The 15,255-nt window shown below is 46.9% G+C and overlaps 1 protein-coding gene across 1 annotated transcript in view; it reads left to right on the forward strand.

Moving 5' to 3' along the window:
• The first annotated feature begins 1,022 nt into the window (after window positions 1-1,022).
• The window catches only part of PHC2 (polyhomeotic homolog 2), a 90,043-nt gene continuing 75,810 nt past the window's right edge, over window positions 1,023-15,255 (forward strand). Inside the window, exon 1 of the mRNA XM_060258995.1 lies at window positions 1,023-1,130. The gene's annotated coding sequence lies outside the window, so the exon portion shown is untranslated. The remainder of the gene's footprint in view (window positions 1,131-15,255) is intronic.

Genomic DNA, 15,255 nt, shown 5'->3' on the forward strand with positions numbered 1-15,255 from the left:
AAGGGGTTTTTCGTAATTCATAAGGCCAAGTTTGAGTCTGGTTCAGATATTTGATGAAGTGTACATACAAACGAAAGCTTATACTCAGAATTAAGCTTCGTTGGTCTTAAAGGTGCATGCCATTGGACTCAAACGTGGTGCTGCTGCATCAAATCAAAACAGCGACCCACCTGAATCATTATTTCATAGGGTTACCATAAATTGGAGGCGTCTTGATGGTTCCTAAGACACACACACACAGAAATCTTCATCTGCCCAGTGTGCATGCATATATACCGTTAAGAAAGGGATATGATATTTTCTGCTGGATCAGTTCGCAACCCTACGAGATGGGGCAAGAATGGCCTTCTGAGTAGACCTGCTAAGATTCTCCCCCTCCCCGGTCACTGTGGAATGGCTTCCTAAAAGCTCAATGAATTCAATGGGGCTTACTCTCGAGTAAGCAAGCACATATAAAAACAAGAAAAAAATTATTTTAGCATCGCTCAACCTCAGTTGGAGAGTATTTTTATTTGCACTACATTTTTTATTTATTACTAAATTCATTTATTTAAAAATCATGTTATAACAACACGCGGCAGAAAAAAAAGAACCTGATCTTGCAACTGGAAAAGGCACCCGCACGCAAGCGGAAAACACACACATGCCAAATAAGCTTGCTCACCTGCAAACTTGACTCCCCTCCTCCTCCCATGATTCCCCTTGGAAGGGGGGGAAAAACCCTCACTCTGGAGGCTGGGCCTTTAAATTTTGCATCTATTTAAAATAGATTTACATATGCAGATAAGGAAGACCCCCCCCCCATCTGGGACCACACAAAAGTGAGTCCTTAGGGTGGGGCTTCCCCGCCCCTGCCCAGTTGCTATGGCAACTGTCTGGGACAGGATACCCCCCCCTTCCCCACCCGCGCGCCCTGCTTTGCTGTGGGCGGGCGGGATTTAACAGAGCGGCCGTCCTGCCACGCCATTGGCGGCGGGGCGCACGTGACGCACGCTGGAATGCTAATGAATTATGGCATTTCTTTCCCTTCGCTCCTCCCGCGCGCGCTGTCTGGCTGGCTTTTGCGGCTCGCTCTCGGGGCTGAGTGGCCGGCTGGGGGAGAGGCGGCTGCGCATGCACGTGGAGGCCAGGTAGAGGCTGGGGGGTGGACTGTCATGGGTGGGGGCGGCAGTGGGTGGAGAGCGCCTGCCTGCCTCTTTGCCCGGGCCTGTGTGTTGCAGGGGCTGGGTTTGGGGGTGGGGGGGAGGGGGTGTTCCTTGCAATAGAGGCAGACAGCAGAGCAAGGTAGCATGTGTGTGGGGGGTTGAATCTGTACTCCTGGGCTCTTTGGTGAGTTGGGGGCAGTGATATAGCCCGAGGGTTCTGCGTTGGTGGGATTGTTTAAATAAATCTGGACTGTTTAGAAGCGACACTGACATGGCGTGATGGGTTTTTGTGGTGGTGATAGCCTAGAAGGAATAAATATTGCAGCTCAATGCATGTAAAGCAGTGTGCAGCCATCCTTGCAACAGACCTGTGAGGCAGGCTGGTGTCATTCAGGGCTTCTGTAATAGCATGAGAGGAAAAAAGTCCCTGTTGTGATGATGTGATTTGAACTCAGGTTCGGTGTGTGCACTAAGTTTGGTATCACCTGCTTCCTGGGCTGTTGTTCCAGCTGCTGCTTGGGGAGGGGGGTGGAACTATCACCGGATTTTTTTTTCCCTTTGGAAATGATGGTTGACTGAAAGAGTAGCTGCTGTGTTTACCTGTCACTGGCAAAATGCCTTGTGACACCTGAAAGTGATGGTGGCAGGAGCTTTTGTGAGCCCCTTTCCCTAGGAAATTTGCTGCCCTCTCTGTTGTTTGGGCTGTATGGCACTTGATCTGCTCCTCTTTGGGAGTCTGTGCAGAAGTCTCTTAGCCCTCCCCCCTACAGAGTGGGTCTTCCCGTATGCAGGACTTTGTATCAAAGTAAATTGCAGTTGCATTCCGAATTTTGTGACAAAATCAAATTGTGTGTCTCATGCAAACATACATTGTTGGGGCAAATGTGGCTTGTTCTCATTGTATCAATTATTCTGCAGACTTACCAGTGAACATAAAACTTGACTTTTCCTAGTTGTGGGGACTATAGATTGCTATGTAGGACTTCAAAGTTCCCACCTTAGCCTCTGGAAACACTGTTCATCTCCCAGTCTGATTTCACCAGACATTCTTTACATGCTTTAAGTCTGTCTTCAAGGGGCAAGAAAGTTGGTGTTCTTGTTTGAATGAAAACCGAGATTCTCAGAAAGGCGAATCTTACACTGGCGCTGCATTCTCCTGTGTTATGTGCACGTGACTTTGGAGGCTGAGAGAGCCTGAGGCCCACCTGGTAAATTGGCAGCCCAATCTCTGCTTTCATCTCTGTGAATCTTTTTCTGGGATGTCCAAGTCATTTGTAATACAAATTTGCAGGATTGACAGAGAAGCGAAAAAGTCACGCGTACCTTTCTGAGAATCTCTGGATAGGAAGTCTGGAATGAGCAGATGTTTCCCTCTTCTTCTTTCTTTTTAATGTTGATTTAAAGGCCCAGACCTGGGTGGCCCAGGCTAGCCTGAAATCTCCTCAGACCTTGGAAGCTAAGTAGGGTTGGTCCCAATGGTCCCAGTAATTTTTCCTCTTCCTAAGCAGAGCAGCTCACATCCTGAGCAGAATAGAACTGCTGTGTCTTTAAAATGGGTAAAGTCCAGCAGTGGCTGCACAGTTAGAGAATGAGACAAAAATCAACTGTGTCAGAAAGAACAAAAACCAAGTCTTAGGAAATTTACAAATTTATCAAAAGTTCTCAATTCATGCGATAAAAATACATTACACAGGAAATCCCAAACACATACAGTCCACAAAAATCCATTCTGATATGTCGACTCCTGAAGAAATTCGCAACTCCCAGTGGGTCAAAAAACCTCCTTCTTCCTTACAACACACAAGGAGTCCAACCAAGGACGTCGGCTTCTAAGGTAAAAGTCACCTCACCTGATCGCTAGCTTGAACCACGTTCCACTATAGATAGCTTTTTCGAAAGCCAAATGATAAACCTTAACACATCATTCTGCCCATTCTTAACTTCTTAAAGACGGCTTGTATCGGTGTGAGATTTCCTGAGTAATGGATTTTTATCGCATGAATTGAGAACTTGATAAATTTGTAAATTTCCTAAGACTTGGTTTTTGTTCTTTCTGGCACAGTTGACTTTTGTCTCAGTATCTTTAAAATGGGCAAGACTCTGCATGGCTCCAGATTGCTGCTGAGCAGGGCTTCCTGTGAGAATGAGTGGCGCTCATTAGCAAAGTTTAGAGGGGACACTGGGGCCTGGCTAATATTTGGATGGGAGACCAGTAAGGAATAGCAGGGTCATAACAGGGAGGCAGGCACCTCTGAATGCTTCTTGCCTTGAAAACCCAATGGGGTTACCATAAATCAGTTGCAATTCGATGGCACTTTCTGCATTTTTCACCTGAAAATCACACCCTCTCCCTTATACTCTAATTGGCATCAGCTTTCCAGGGCGGAGTGTCTTTCCCCAGAAATGCTGGGTGGCACCCATTCATTGGACATGCTGTTGAAGATTGAACCTTACATGTGAAAAGCAGATGCAGTGTTGTTGAACCATGCATTCTCCCTGCAAACCATGCTTTCACAGCATAAGCTGCATGCTAGAGTGCAAAACTGGCTCCTGGGTCATTTAAGAATTGCTCCTCCAGTAGAATCCCCCCCCCCCAAAAAAAAGCAACTTCAGCAAGACAAGTGAGGTCTGTTTCAAGAGTCAGTTTAGGAGGGGAAGCTCCTGGTCGGCATGGCCTTTTGGGTTGTGGCTCTGCAGTGTTGGAAAGCTTTTTCCTGGGTGGTTTTGTGTGCCTTGCTGATTTTGTAAACAAGTGAAGGTAGCTTGGTTTTGCTTTGCCACTGGTCTTGCTGTGCTTCATTTTGCTGCTGCTTTTGTCTTGTTTTGCTGGAGTTTTTATGGTAATGTTTGCTGTTAAGAAGATTGTTCAGCGTGTGTGTGTACATTTTGAGGGTGGGGTGGGGATAAACCTGCCCTTCACCCCCCCTCCCTCAGGACCATGGTCTTTTCTTTCCTCTTGACTGTGTCCCTGTTTGGTAGGAAGGCAGCATGGTATAGCCGGTTCTTATCAGATCTTGGAAGCTAAGCAGGTTTGGTACTTGGAAGGGAGATTGCCAAGGAAAACTTTGCAGAGGACGGTAATGGTACACCACCTCTGCTTCTCACCTGCCTTGAAAGCCTGTTCCATGGGTCTTAGTAAGTTGGTTGCAACCTGACAGCACTTACACACACACACAAACAAACACACAAGGCACAACCTTGTTTATTTTGGTCCATGGGACTAGAGTGGGTGGGTTAAATTCTCAAGATCTTCTGTCCATTACCTCTTTTGTTAGATTGGAGTCCTTTACCACCTTAGAGACCAGCAAGAGTTTCAGTGGATAAGCTTTTGAGAGTCTAGGCTCTTTGTCAGACTCGAAAAATTGAGATCTCTGCAATATTTCTTCTGCATGCACGGAGAACTGCAGTGTATGCCTCTGGCTTGGATTGATTTTCTTCCAGAAAGAGCCAGTTTGGTGTAGTGGTTAGAAGCACAGACTCTAATCTGGGAGAACCGGGTTTGATTCCCTGCTCCTCCTTCACATGAAGCCTGCTGGGAGACCTTGGGCCAGCCACAGTTCTCTCAGAGCTGTTCCTCTCGAGCAGTTCTCAGTCAGAGCTCTCTCAGCCTACCTCACAGAGTGTCTGTTGTGGGGAGAGGAAGGGAAAGGAGATTGTAAGCCAGTTTGGAGTCTGAGTGAAGGGCAGGTTATAAATCCAGTCTCTTTCTTTTCTTCTTCCCTGGAATCTCCTTCACCTGAACACTAATTTGAGGTACACACAGCACAGGAGAAGGATGCAGACAAGAGCCAGTTGCTCAGGGGCCTGATAGAGCACTCAGGCCGCTTGTTTGACACCCCTGGGTTAGGCTGTCATATGGTTCACCCAGCAAACTTCTATGCCAGAGTAGGTTTTCAGACCTGGGTTACTTCTGTGGCATTCGGAAGAACCCAAAAGTGGTGTTCGAGTGCAGTGATGCAGTTGACAGAGGATTTGACCACAGACTCTGCTTTAGGCATAAAACTAGTTGGTGGGCAGTGAGCAGATCTCTCTGTCCTGCCCTTGCAGGGCTGTTGTGAAGATGAAACTGGCTAGCCTCCAGTTGAGTTGGTTGCGAGCAGAGACCAATTTTCCTCACGGTCTACCCGGATTTTCTATGCCTTCCAAAAGAGTTCCACTAACAAAAGGACTGGGATCTAGGGCCTTCCTGCCCACTTATGTCTTTCCTCCATTTAATGACCTTGTGAGGTAGCGTAGGGCTAAGACTATGTGACTGGCTCAAGATCACCCAGTAAGTTTCCATGACAGAGTAGGGGTTTGAACTTGGGTCTTCCAGTTGCTAGTCCATCATTCTAACCAAAGCATCATTGGCTGGCACCACATGGGAGGTATTAACTCATGTCTGAGAAAGAAAAGAGATACACTCTGAGGTGCTGTTAGGCCAGAGGAGGAGACCAGCAAACTTGCCCCTGGCAGCAACCCTAGGCCTGAACCCTGCTCCCATTTTTGGCACCCCTCCCCCAGTTTTGAATGCTGTTTCTTTATTGTTGTATTTTTAAAATATGTGTGAGTGTGTGGGTGCACCAGGAAGTCATGGTGACTTCTGGTGGCTGACCCTTACTGGAGGCCTGGAGAATATTCAGAGACGTGGCTGAAAAAAGCCTGCCCCTGCCTCCCGGCTCTGGTATTCCAAGGAGGTCTCCCACCCCAGTACTTGCCAGGGTTGGGTCTGCTTAGCTTCTGAGATCTGACAAGATTGGGCTTGCCTGGCCTATCCAGGTCACAGCTTGAATGCTCTTTCTTGGCAGTGCAATCCTGAGTGGAGTTGCACCCTTCTAAGCTGGTTCAGAAGAGCCCCATGGCGCAGTGGTAAAAGCTGCAGTACTGCAGTCAGAGCCCTCTGCTCATGATCTGAGTTCAATCCCAGTGGAAGCTGGTTCAGGTAGCCGGCTCCAGGTTGACTCAGCCTTCCATCCTTCCGAAGTCGATAAAATGAGTACCCAGCTTGCTGGGGGGAAAGTGTAGATGACTGGGGAAGGCAATGGCAAACCACCCCATAAAAAGGCTGCTGTGAAAACGTTGTGAAAGCAACATCACTCCAGAGTCGAAAACGACTGGTGCTTACACAGGGGACTACCTTTACCTTTAAGCTGGTTGATGTCAGGGACTCAGAAGGGTGTACCCTACTCAGGATTGCTTTGTTGGTCACTCAGGACTGTGACAGAATGTTGTGCAGTACATCAGCAGCCAAAGAAGCCTTGGCCAGCCAGGGCCCAATGTCTTATTTGCGAAGGTGAGTCAAGCAGGAAATTTGGGGCACCATTGAAAGCAATGAGCTCTGGTGGTTGGCCTGTGGCTCGGTGGTAGAGTACACCCCCCCCCCCCCAGAAGTCCCAGGTTTGGTCTCTGACAGTTCCAGCTAAAAAGATCATGGGTAGCAGGGGTTTGGAAGGATTTTTTCCTTTCGAAGATCTGGTGTTAGTCGCAGCCAATGATATTGTACAGTCAAATCCATCTAGTTTAAGGCGGCCTCAGCAAAAGCGTGAGCAATCTAGTCATAGGGAAGCAAGCGTATAATGAAAGCAAAGCAATGTGCCCCTGGGTTTCAAATCAGGTACAGAGAATCTGCAGGGGAAATTGTGCTGCCAGACCCCACTTTGGGCATGTTCCATAAGTTGGGGTATTTCCCCTTGATCTTGAAGGTTCATAGGCTTATCGTTAGAATTTCAGTTTTTAAAAAATAGTTTCTGCCTTGCGGAGCGGTCTGCCTGTTGTGGTCATGAATGCTTCCATTCATCTGTCATTGCACAAATTCTGTACGATGGAGTTGTTTAGGACAGCTGTCCTATAAATGTAATGGGGCTATAGTATAACAATAATTCAGGAAGGCTTTTTTTATAAAGGGGAAGGGATGGTGGGTTGACTTTATGGATTATTGGTTTGCTTTACAAATTTACCCCGTTGTCTCATTGTTTTCTCCTGACCTAATGCCATTTTTCTTCATTATATTCACACTCGGTATCATGGCTAATATGTTACTCATGTTCAAATTTTGTTAATTCCTAGTTCTAATACATTGCTCATTTGATTCCTCCTCATATTAACCACATCAACCCACAGTGTGCGTAGAAGGTCCTGATCTCCATCTGCATGTAGACTCATTTGCTATTAGACAGCAACTAAGAAATAATTAGTTATTTTCAATGAACTAATTTTAAAAAAAGAACCTGGATCAACAGATGAGTTTAAGACACTTATTTACAGTTATAACCCGCCTTTCTCATTGAGTCTCGAAGCAGATTTCACAGTACAAATCAAGAACAGCCTATACAAAGAGACTTCTCTGTTCTGCAGAATATGTTCGGAATATGCATTGGTCAGACACTGAGAGCCAGTTTGGTGCAGTGGATAAGTGTGTAGACTCTTATCTGCAAGAGCTGGGTTTGATTCCCCAGTTCTCTGCATGTATCTGCATGTGTGACTTTGGGTCCGTCACAAGTTCTCACAGAGCTGTTCCTCTCAAGAACAGTTTAAGTCAGAGCTCTTTCAGCAGGGTGTCTGTTGAGGGGAGAGAAAGGGAAAGGAGATTGTGAGCCGCTCTGTGGTAAAGAGCAGGGTATAAATCCAGTCTCCTCTTCTTAAACTGCAGTCCTAAATCAAGTTATATGGAAGCCCATTGACTTCAGTGCATACAGAAGGGTTAACACTGCTTAAAATTGCAGTTCTCTGGTTAGAAGGGACTTCCCTTTGGTAGACAGGTTCCTCTGCACATTGTTTGACTGATGGAAGCTTTTACAGCAACAGTTTCACCGCTTTCTTTAATGGAATGTGGTCAGAATGACTGCAAATGGCTCATTTTGTAGTTTTACCCCTTTAAGTACTAAGAAGCACAGTTAACAGTTATTCATATTTTCATTGGATGGAAGCAGCAGTTAGATTTTCTGCCAGGGATGCTAAAATATTTTGGGCAGCCACAATTTTTTTGTGAATATTGGGCTGGGTGGGGGAGAATATGAGATCGAATGAACAGTATGTAGAAAAAATGGAGTGACTGTTTAATACAGTAATAGAGAAGAGAACCCAACACTAGGCAGTGTAAATAAATCAAGTCCCATGCAATTCTCTGGCTCAGCCCAAGTGGTCCATCATACAAAATCCCCAGGTTTTTAATAACTTTGTTTCAATAATTCTTCCACAGCGGTTTGGGCTATAACAGATGCATAATATGTATATTAATATGGCATATTTTTTATGATAAATAATATTAATAATTATTAAAAACCTGGGGTCTTTGTACGGTGGACCGCTCGGGCTGAGACAGAAAACTGCGTGGGATTTGATTTATTTACATTGCCTAGTGTCGGGTTCTCTTCTATTGAATAAACAGTGCCACAGCGTGCCCTGGTTTGGGGCTTGATCCACGGTAGCAGGGAGGTGCTGGCATGCTGGGAAGAATATTTCTATGGCTTCCCTTTTCTTTAGGGAATGTGCCTTTCATCGGAGAGCTCCCTCCTACAAAGCAGGAAGGGGGCAGCTGATGGGGCATGCCAAGTAGTGCAGGAGTCTTCATCATCTCTGGTGGGATCCACACGACATCACAGATATGTGACGGGCAAGCCAGAGTTATGCCGCCGCCAAGGGTAGAAGCTTGGAGAACAGACCAGGAGAGCCAGGCAGTGGGAAGCACAAGCCAAGCTCCAGAGCGATGTTCCACAGCAGGGAAACACCCAGGGTCCAGAGCCGTGGAGCCATTCTCTGCACCCTGGAATAGGCTTGCCATCTTGCCAGTTGTCTCAGCAGGTGTGCAAAGAGAAGCAGGAGGCATGGGGTTCTTGGCTTCTATGCACACGTCCTGGTCGTGGTTCCTTCCAAAGGGGTTTCATGATCCAACTGTGGGTTCCAAACCATGGGCTGAAAACCGCTAGCTTCATGGGCACACGGATGTAGTCAGAGTAAAGGAGCTTTCATGCGCTGACAAGCTACGGCAGAGGCACCACGACTTCAGCAAAAGGAACAACCTGCTTAAAAACCAAAAACAAATCTTTTACTTTCTTTATATTTTGCCTTTCTCCCTAATGAAGACTCAAAATTTTTTTCCTTAGCCTCTTGTCTCTGTTTTGTCTTCACAACAACCCTGTGAGGTCGGTTAGGTGAAAAGTATGTGACTGGCCCAGCAAGCTCCCATGGTAGTGTGTTGACTCAAGCCTGGATTTCCTGGATTATAGTCTTGACACTCGAACCACTGCACCCAACTGACTTTGTGCGTGCAGCTGGGAGGATGGGGTGTAACCCACAGTCCATTCAAACCTAGGCATGCAGAAAGGCAGCAACATCCTACACCAGGGGTGGCCAACGGTAGCTCTCCAGATGTTTTTTGTCTACATCTCCCATCAGCCCCAGCCATTGGCCATGTTAGCTGGGGCTGATGGGAGTTGTAGGCAAAAAACATCTGGAGAGCTATCGTAGGCCACCCCTGCCCTACCCCAAGTAGACTGAAGACCAGGAGAAGATCTTGGGTAGTAGCTGAAGACCTTTCCCTTCCCAGGAAGCTGCTGTGAGTTGGTGGTGACCAGCAGGGCTTTCTTGGTCGAAAAAGTCCAGCAGGAACTCATTTGCATATTAGGCCACACCCCTGATATCACCATTGTTTCACACGGGGCTTTTTATAAAGAGCCCGGCAGGAACTCATTTGCATATTAGGCCACACCCCCTGATGCCAACCCAGCTGGAACTGTGTTCCTGTGCGTTCCTGTTCAAAGAAAAAAGACCTGGGGACCAGGGGTGCTCAGCCTTTTTTGAGACTCCAGGCATATTTGGAATTCTGACACAGCACGGTTGGCATTCTCCTGTAGCTTTCCTTCACCCACAGAGTGAAGGTCCTTATGCTGTGCCGACAGTTGCTTCTGGAGCAACGTCTTAAAAAATCTGCACAGCGGGTCTCTCTCCTGTCAGAATCCTTGCTGGGTGGCCCTGACCTGGATAGCCCATGCAAGCCCGATCTCAGAAGTTAAGCAGGGCAAGGACTTGGATGGGAAACCTCTTTGGAATACCAGCAGTCGGGAGGCAGGGGCAGGCTTTATTCAGCCACTTCCCTAAATATCCTCAAGCCCCCCCCCATAGGGGTCAGTTGCCAGAGGTTGCCATGACTTCCAGGTGCACACACTCACACATGCACACACACACAAACGCACATATAAAATACAAAAAAATAGGTTAAAAAGAATCCTTGCTGGGCTAAAGCCCTCTGTGGCCCCACCTACTTTCTAAGAACCCTTGGTTCCGGGAAAAGTGTTGACGGGTGCAGTGTCATGGAGCCCTAGTTTAGATCGTACTGTGCTAAGTCGACTGGGTTTTTTGGCTTAGCATAAGGCCAATTTTGTGTTCTTATGAGGTGTGTTTCCTAGCAAGAGCACTGGTTTTACCTGCTCATTTGATATTTATTCCTTTAGACAAGCAGCGCAGCAAGAACAGTGGGGGAGGGGAGGGGGAGGGGAAGGCTAGCTGTAACTTAAAAAAAAATAGTAGCGCTCTCTGTCGAAATGCATATTGCTGAAAGCATGTGGCGTCCCTTGTGCGAAGCAAATCCCTTGAAATGGAGATGAAATGGAAGGGAGGGGGCTGTAGAATTTTTAATGTCTGTCCTTCTTGCTTGATGTGTTTCTCTCTTCCCCCTCCCGGCTGTTCCGGTGCTCCCCTTCCACCCCCCTTCTCCCCATATGGCAGGCTGATTAACTTGCGTCAGGAGGGCTTGCGCTGGCTCCTTAATGGCTAATGGTGAGTCGGAGGGAGTCTGTCTGTCTGTCTGGGGTGGCCTGATAGGTCTCTGGTGGACTTTGCAGAGCCCCTTGGAGTACCATTTGGGTGGGCTGGGCCTGCATCTGGATTTCCCACTCCCCAGAACTGTGCACAGGGCTTCTGATTGCTGGCTGCTGCGTTCACTGTCACCTCCGCCTCTGGACCGTACGCAGGTGTGAATGGAAGATGGTGTGTCCTAACAACACATGGTATGGGTTCAGGGCTTTTTTTGTAACAGGAACTCCTTTGCATATTAGGCCACACCTCCCTGGTGTGGCCAATCCTGGAGCTTACAAGGCTCTTACTGCAGGGCCTAATGTAAGCTCCAGGAGGATTGGCTACATCAGGGGTGTGTGGCCTAATATGCAAAGGAGTTCCTGCTGCCTGTTCATGTTCATCTGAAGTTATGAAGATGCGTGGTCCCATCTAGCCTTGGTATTGGCTGCGGGTTGTCTGAAGAGCTTTGGAGAATGGTGGCATTTTGAAGGAGTGAACTCCAGACTGGGTGGTCTGAAAAAAAAGTGTGTGTGTGTGTGTGCGTGGGGAGGGGGAGTTAACCCGATGGTCCAGTAGGTTTACTAAAAATTTCCTGGCCTGGTTTCCTAGGGGCAATTCTTAACTCTCTCCAGGTGACAAGGTTGACAGAGAGAAAATGGCTCTGTACCATTGCTGTGCAGTTTTGGGCACATGCAGTCACAGTCAGAAATGGAGAAGATGGGCGTGGATTGATTTTTTAAGAGTCTTTGGTGTGGCATTGATAGACTAGCCACGGCATTACATTTCAGAACATACATGTGCCTTGGAACTGGCAACAACTTCACAGGGGCCCTGCGATGCACATCGCTATGATGAGGATGTGTACACATTGTAATGGGAGGGCTGGATCTATTGTAGATACGGAACTAATTTCCCTGAAAAGCAAAGACTGATTTTTAAAAAACCCACAAGTTTCTAGCTCCTATGGCTGTGAAGTGAAGAAAGTGCTTGGGCAGAACCTTTTGAAAAACAAAGCTTTGGTGGTACTTGTTTGCCCAAAGAGTAATTAATATGTGGAATTCACTGCTGCAAGAAGTGGTGGCAGCTGCAAGCACAGACAACTTCAAGAGGGGATTGAATAAATAGATGGAGCAGAGGCCCATCAGTGGCTATTAGCCATACTGTATGTTTGGGGCAGTGATGAGGGGCAACAGCGGGGAGGGCTTCTGGAGTTCTGTCCCTGCTGGTGGACCTCCTGAGGGCACTCTCTCCAACTCACCATTAGCCGCTGTGTGAGACAGAGGGCAGGATGGGCCATTGGCTTGATCCATCATGGCTTCTCTTATGTTCTAATGATCCTTGAAGAGTGTAACTCTTCTTAGTATTGCTTTGTTGGTCTGCATAGACTTAAAGACCTAGTAATATATGGCTTGAATCTCATTTCTCAAACCCTGATCCTTAGCCTGAACCAGGTTTTGTTGAAAATGCATTTTCATTGAAGAAGAAGAAGAGATTGGATTTATACCCTGCCCTTCACTTGGAGTCTCAGAGCAGGTTGCAGTCTCCTTTCCTTTCCCTTCCCCTCCCCACAACAGACACCCTGTGAGGTAGATAGGGCTGAAAGAGCTCTCCAAGAACTGCTTTTGAGCAGAACAGCTCTGTGAGAACTTGTGACTGAGCCAAGGTCACTTCAGCAAGTACATGTGGTAGAGTGAGGAATCAAACTCATTTCTCCTTGATAAGACTCCATGCACGTAACCACTATACCAAACTTGGCTCTCTTGCTGTCCTTAAACCCAAAAACATGGTGAGCAAAGGTCTTGTATAAGTACATTTATTATTACTTATTCACTACGAGGGACAGAACATGGAAAGGAACATTGTGCCCTTGCTTTGGTGGTCATCCCAGAAACATCTAGTTGGTCTTTGCTCGAAGTGGAACACGACAGTGGAAAGTGCCGTCAGGCTTCAACTGACTTATGGTGACCCAGTAGGGTTGTCAAGACAAGAGATGAATAGAGGTGTCTTGCCAGTGCCAGGCACTGCACAGCAACCCCGGACTTCTTGTTTGGACTCCTGTCCAAGCACTAATTAGGACTGACGCCGCTTAGCTTCCAACATCTGATGAGATCAGGTTCGCCTGGACCATCCAGAGTCTCGGCATTATGTTTTTATCAGTACATTTTGCTTGCAAACTGGGAGTATAAATATACATTAGTGGCTGCTTCTGTTAATACTGCTTCTAACATCCTGGCCTCAGATGGCACCAGAGCTCCCACCTAAACTCCCACCAGAGCTCCCACCTAGATGTAGGTCGGCTTGCTCTCTGCTGCTGTCCGCGTCCCGTGCTTTGATGGTGAAAATATCCCGCCTTCAGACATGCCCAGTCGTTGAGGTGTCATGGTCTGCAAGCAGTGCCAAAGTTCAACTTTCTGGGTGGTCTAGAAATGATTTAACTATACGAGCACATGTCTGCTTCCCCTAATCGCCAATGGAACGGCAGCTTTGTTTTTAGATTTTCCTGGTAATTTGATGACACGTAACACCGCCTGCAGTTTGCAAGACCTGAGCAAGGTTGTTAACGATAACGATTTGGAGGTCATTAATGGGTAGCGGTTGCTGTGGACGTGACATGATGACATTTAGCACACATGCACCGCAGCAGGACCCTGCAGTACCAGATTCACCCATAAATGTTTTGTGAGTCAGCCCAAACATCTTACCGATATTCAGGGCTTTTTTGTAGCAGGAACTCCTTTGCATCTTAGGCCACACACCCCTGATGCAGCCAATCCTGCAAGAGCTTACAGGGCTCTTAGTACAGGGCCTCCTGTAAGCTCCAAGATGATTGGCTACATCAGGGGGGTATGGCCTAATATGCAAAGGAGTTCCTGCCACAAAAAAGCCCTACCAGTATTTATGCACCCACAATGCTCAAGGGCGGGGTGTGTTGGGGTGAGGTCAAGGTATGGGAGCTGGCCCCTGACCTTTTTAAGTTTAATTTTTTTTTCTTTTATTGTCAAAATTTTAGATATAGTACAGACTGTGTTGCTATACACTGTAAACATTCGTAAAAAATTAAACCGATACCATCGACAAACAGATCGTAAATCAAATAAATACATAAATCAAAGGATCTAAAAAAAAGAAAATTACCAGCTATCAACTAGCTAACATAAAGTAAATTTGTTCTTTTTATTATCTACTTGAACTTCGGGTATAATTATAGAAGATTTTTTTATCAAAAGCATTTTTTGGAGTAATGTCCAAACTTGCCAAGTATTCAGTGACTGAAAGCCATACCTCAGCCAATTTTTCATCCCGTCTATTAGACTGCTGCGTATAAGGATCGTTTGAAATCTTGCCCAATAGAAAGTAGTCCCAAAGACCAATCACCGTATACGCATTGTAGGTGATTTTCTCTTTCCAATTAGAAATAATTTGCTGAGGCATGGCAAGGAGTCCCATCAACTTTGACCTGCCAAGGCTTTTGGATTTGGCATGTTGGTCGCGAATGGGGGTGGGTGGGGGTCTTGTTCCTTGAGAGTCAGCAGACACCGCTTGGCATTTAATTGCATTTTCTTCGGGCTTGGAAGCTGGCGGCTGCAGCTGGCATAGGATGAGTCTGACTGATGGTGGGCATCGTCGGCAGAGGTTGAGAGCAGGGGAAGGTTATGGGCCTGTCCCTGTTTCTCAGTGCCTGGCTCCTGCTTGAAACACAGGCTTTCTCTGCAGCTAGGACATTTTTTAAAAAGCAACATGGTTTATAGCAGGAGTGGCCAAACTGGCTTAACATAAGAGCCACATAGAATAAACGTCAGATGTTTGAGAGCCGCAAAACATGAGCATCAGATGTTTGAGAGCTGCAAGGAAGGAAGGCAAATAGATGGGGGGAGAGGTGGAAAGAAAGCAACTTTAAATGCATTCTCCAAGCCTCTGGCTGGTTTGGCTTAGATAAGTGATTTGAAGAGAGAAATGTCTTCTCCAAAGCAGCTGACGGGGTAGTGGGGGCTTCAAGAGCCACACAATATGTGTGAAAGAGCCACATGTGGCTCTCGAGCCACAGTTTGGCCACCTCTGGTTTATAGGCATCTTCCAGGAGCTTCTTGGTAGAGCTGCGATGGCTGGATGGGTCAGACTGGATAGCCCAGCCACTTTGTGTACATGAGATTATTGGAAGACTTCTGTGTAGATTCTTGCATTTGGCTTTAGGAAGCTGAACGTCATAGGAGGCTGACTTTTTAAAATAAGGTCCTCAAAGTGTAAGTGGGCAGAGGCGTTCTATGTCTTGGGCAGCAGCCCCTTGAGAGTCTTGTACTTCCTGTTGTAATCTTTAATTTACACACTTTTGTCTTCCTGT

This window comes from Heteronotia binoei, chromosome 18 (genome assembly GCF_032191835.1).
Source record: "Heteronotia binoei isolate CCM8104 ecotype False Entrance Well chromosome 18, APGP_CSIRO_Hbin_v1, whole genome shotgun sequence".
Taxonomy (NCBI): Eukaryota; Metazoa; Chordata; class Lepidosauria; order Squamata; family Gekkonidae; genus Heteronotia; species Heteronotia binoei.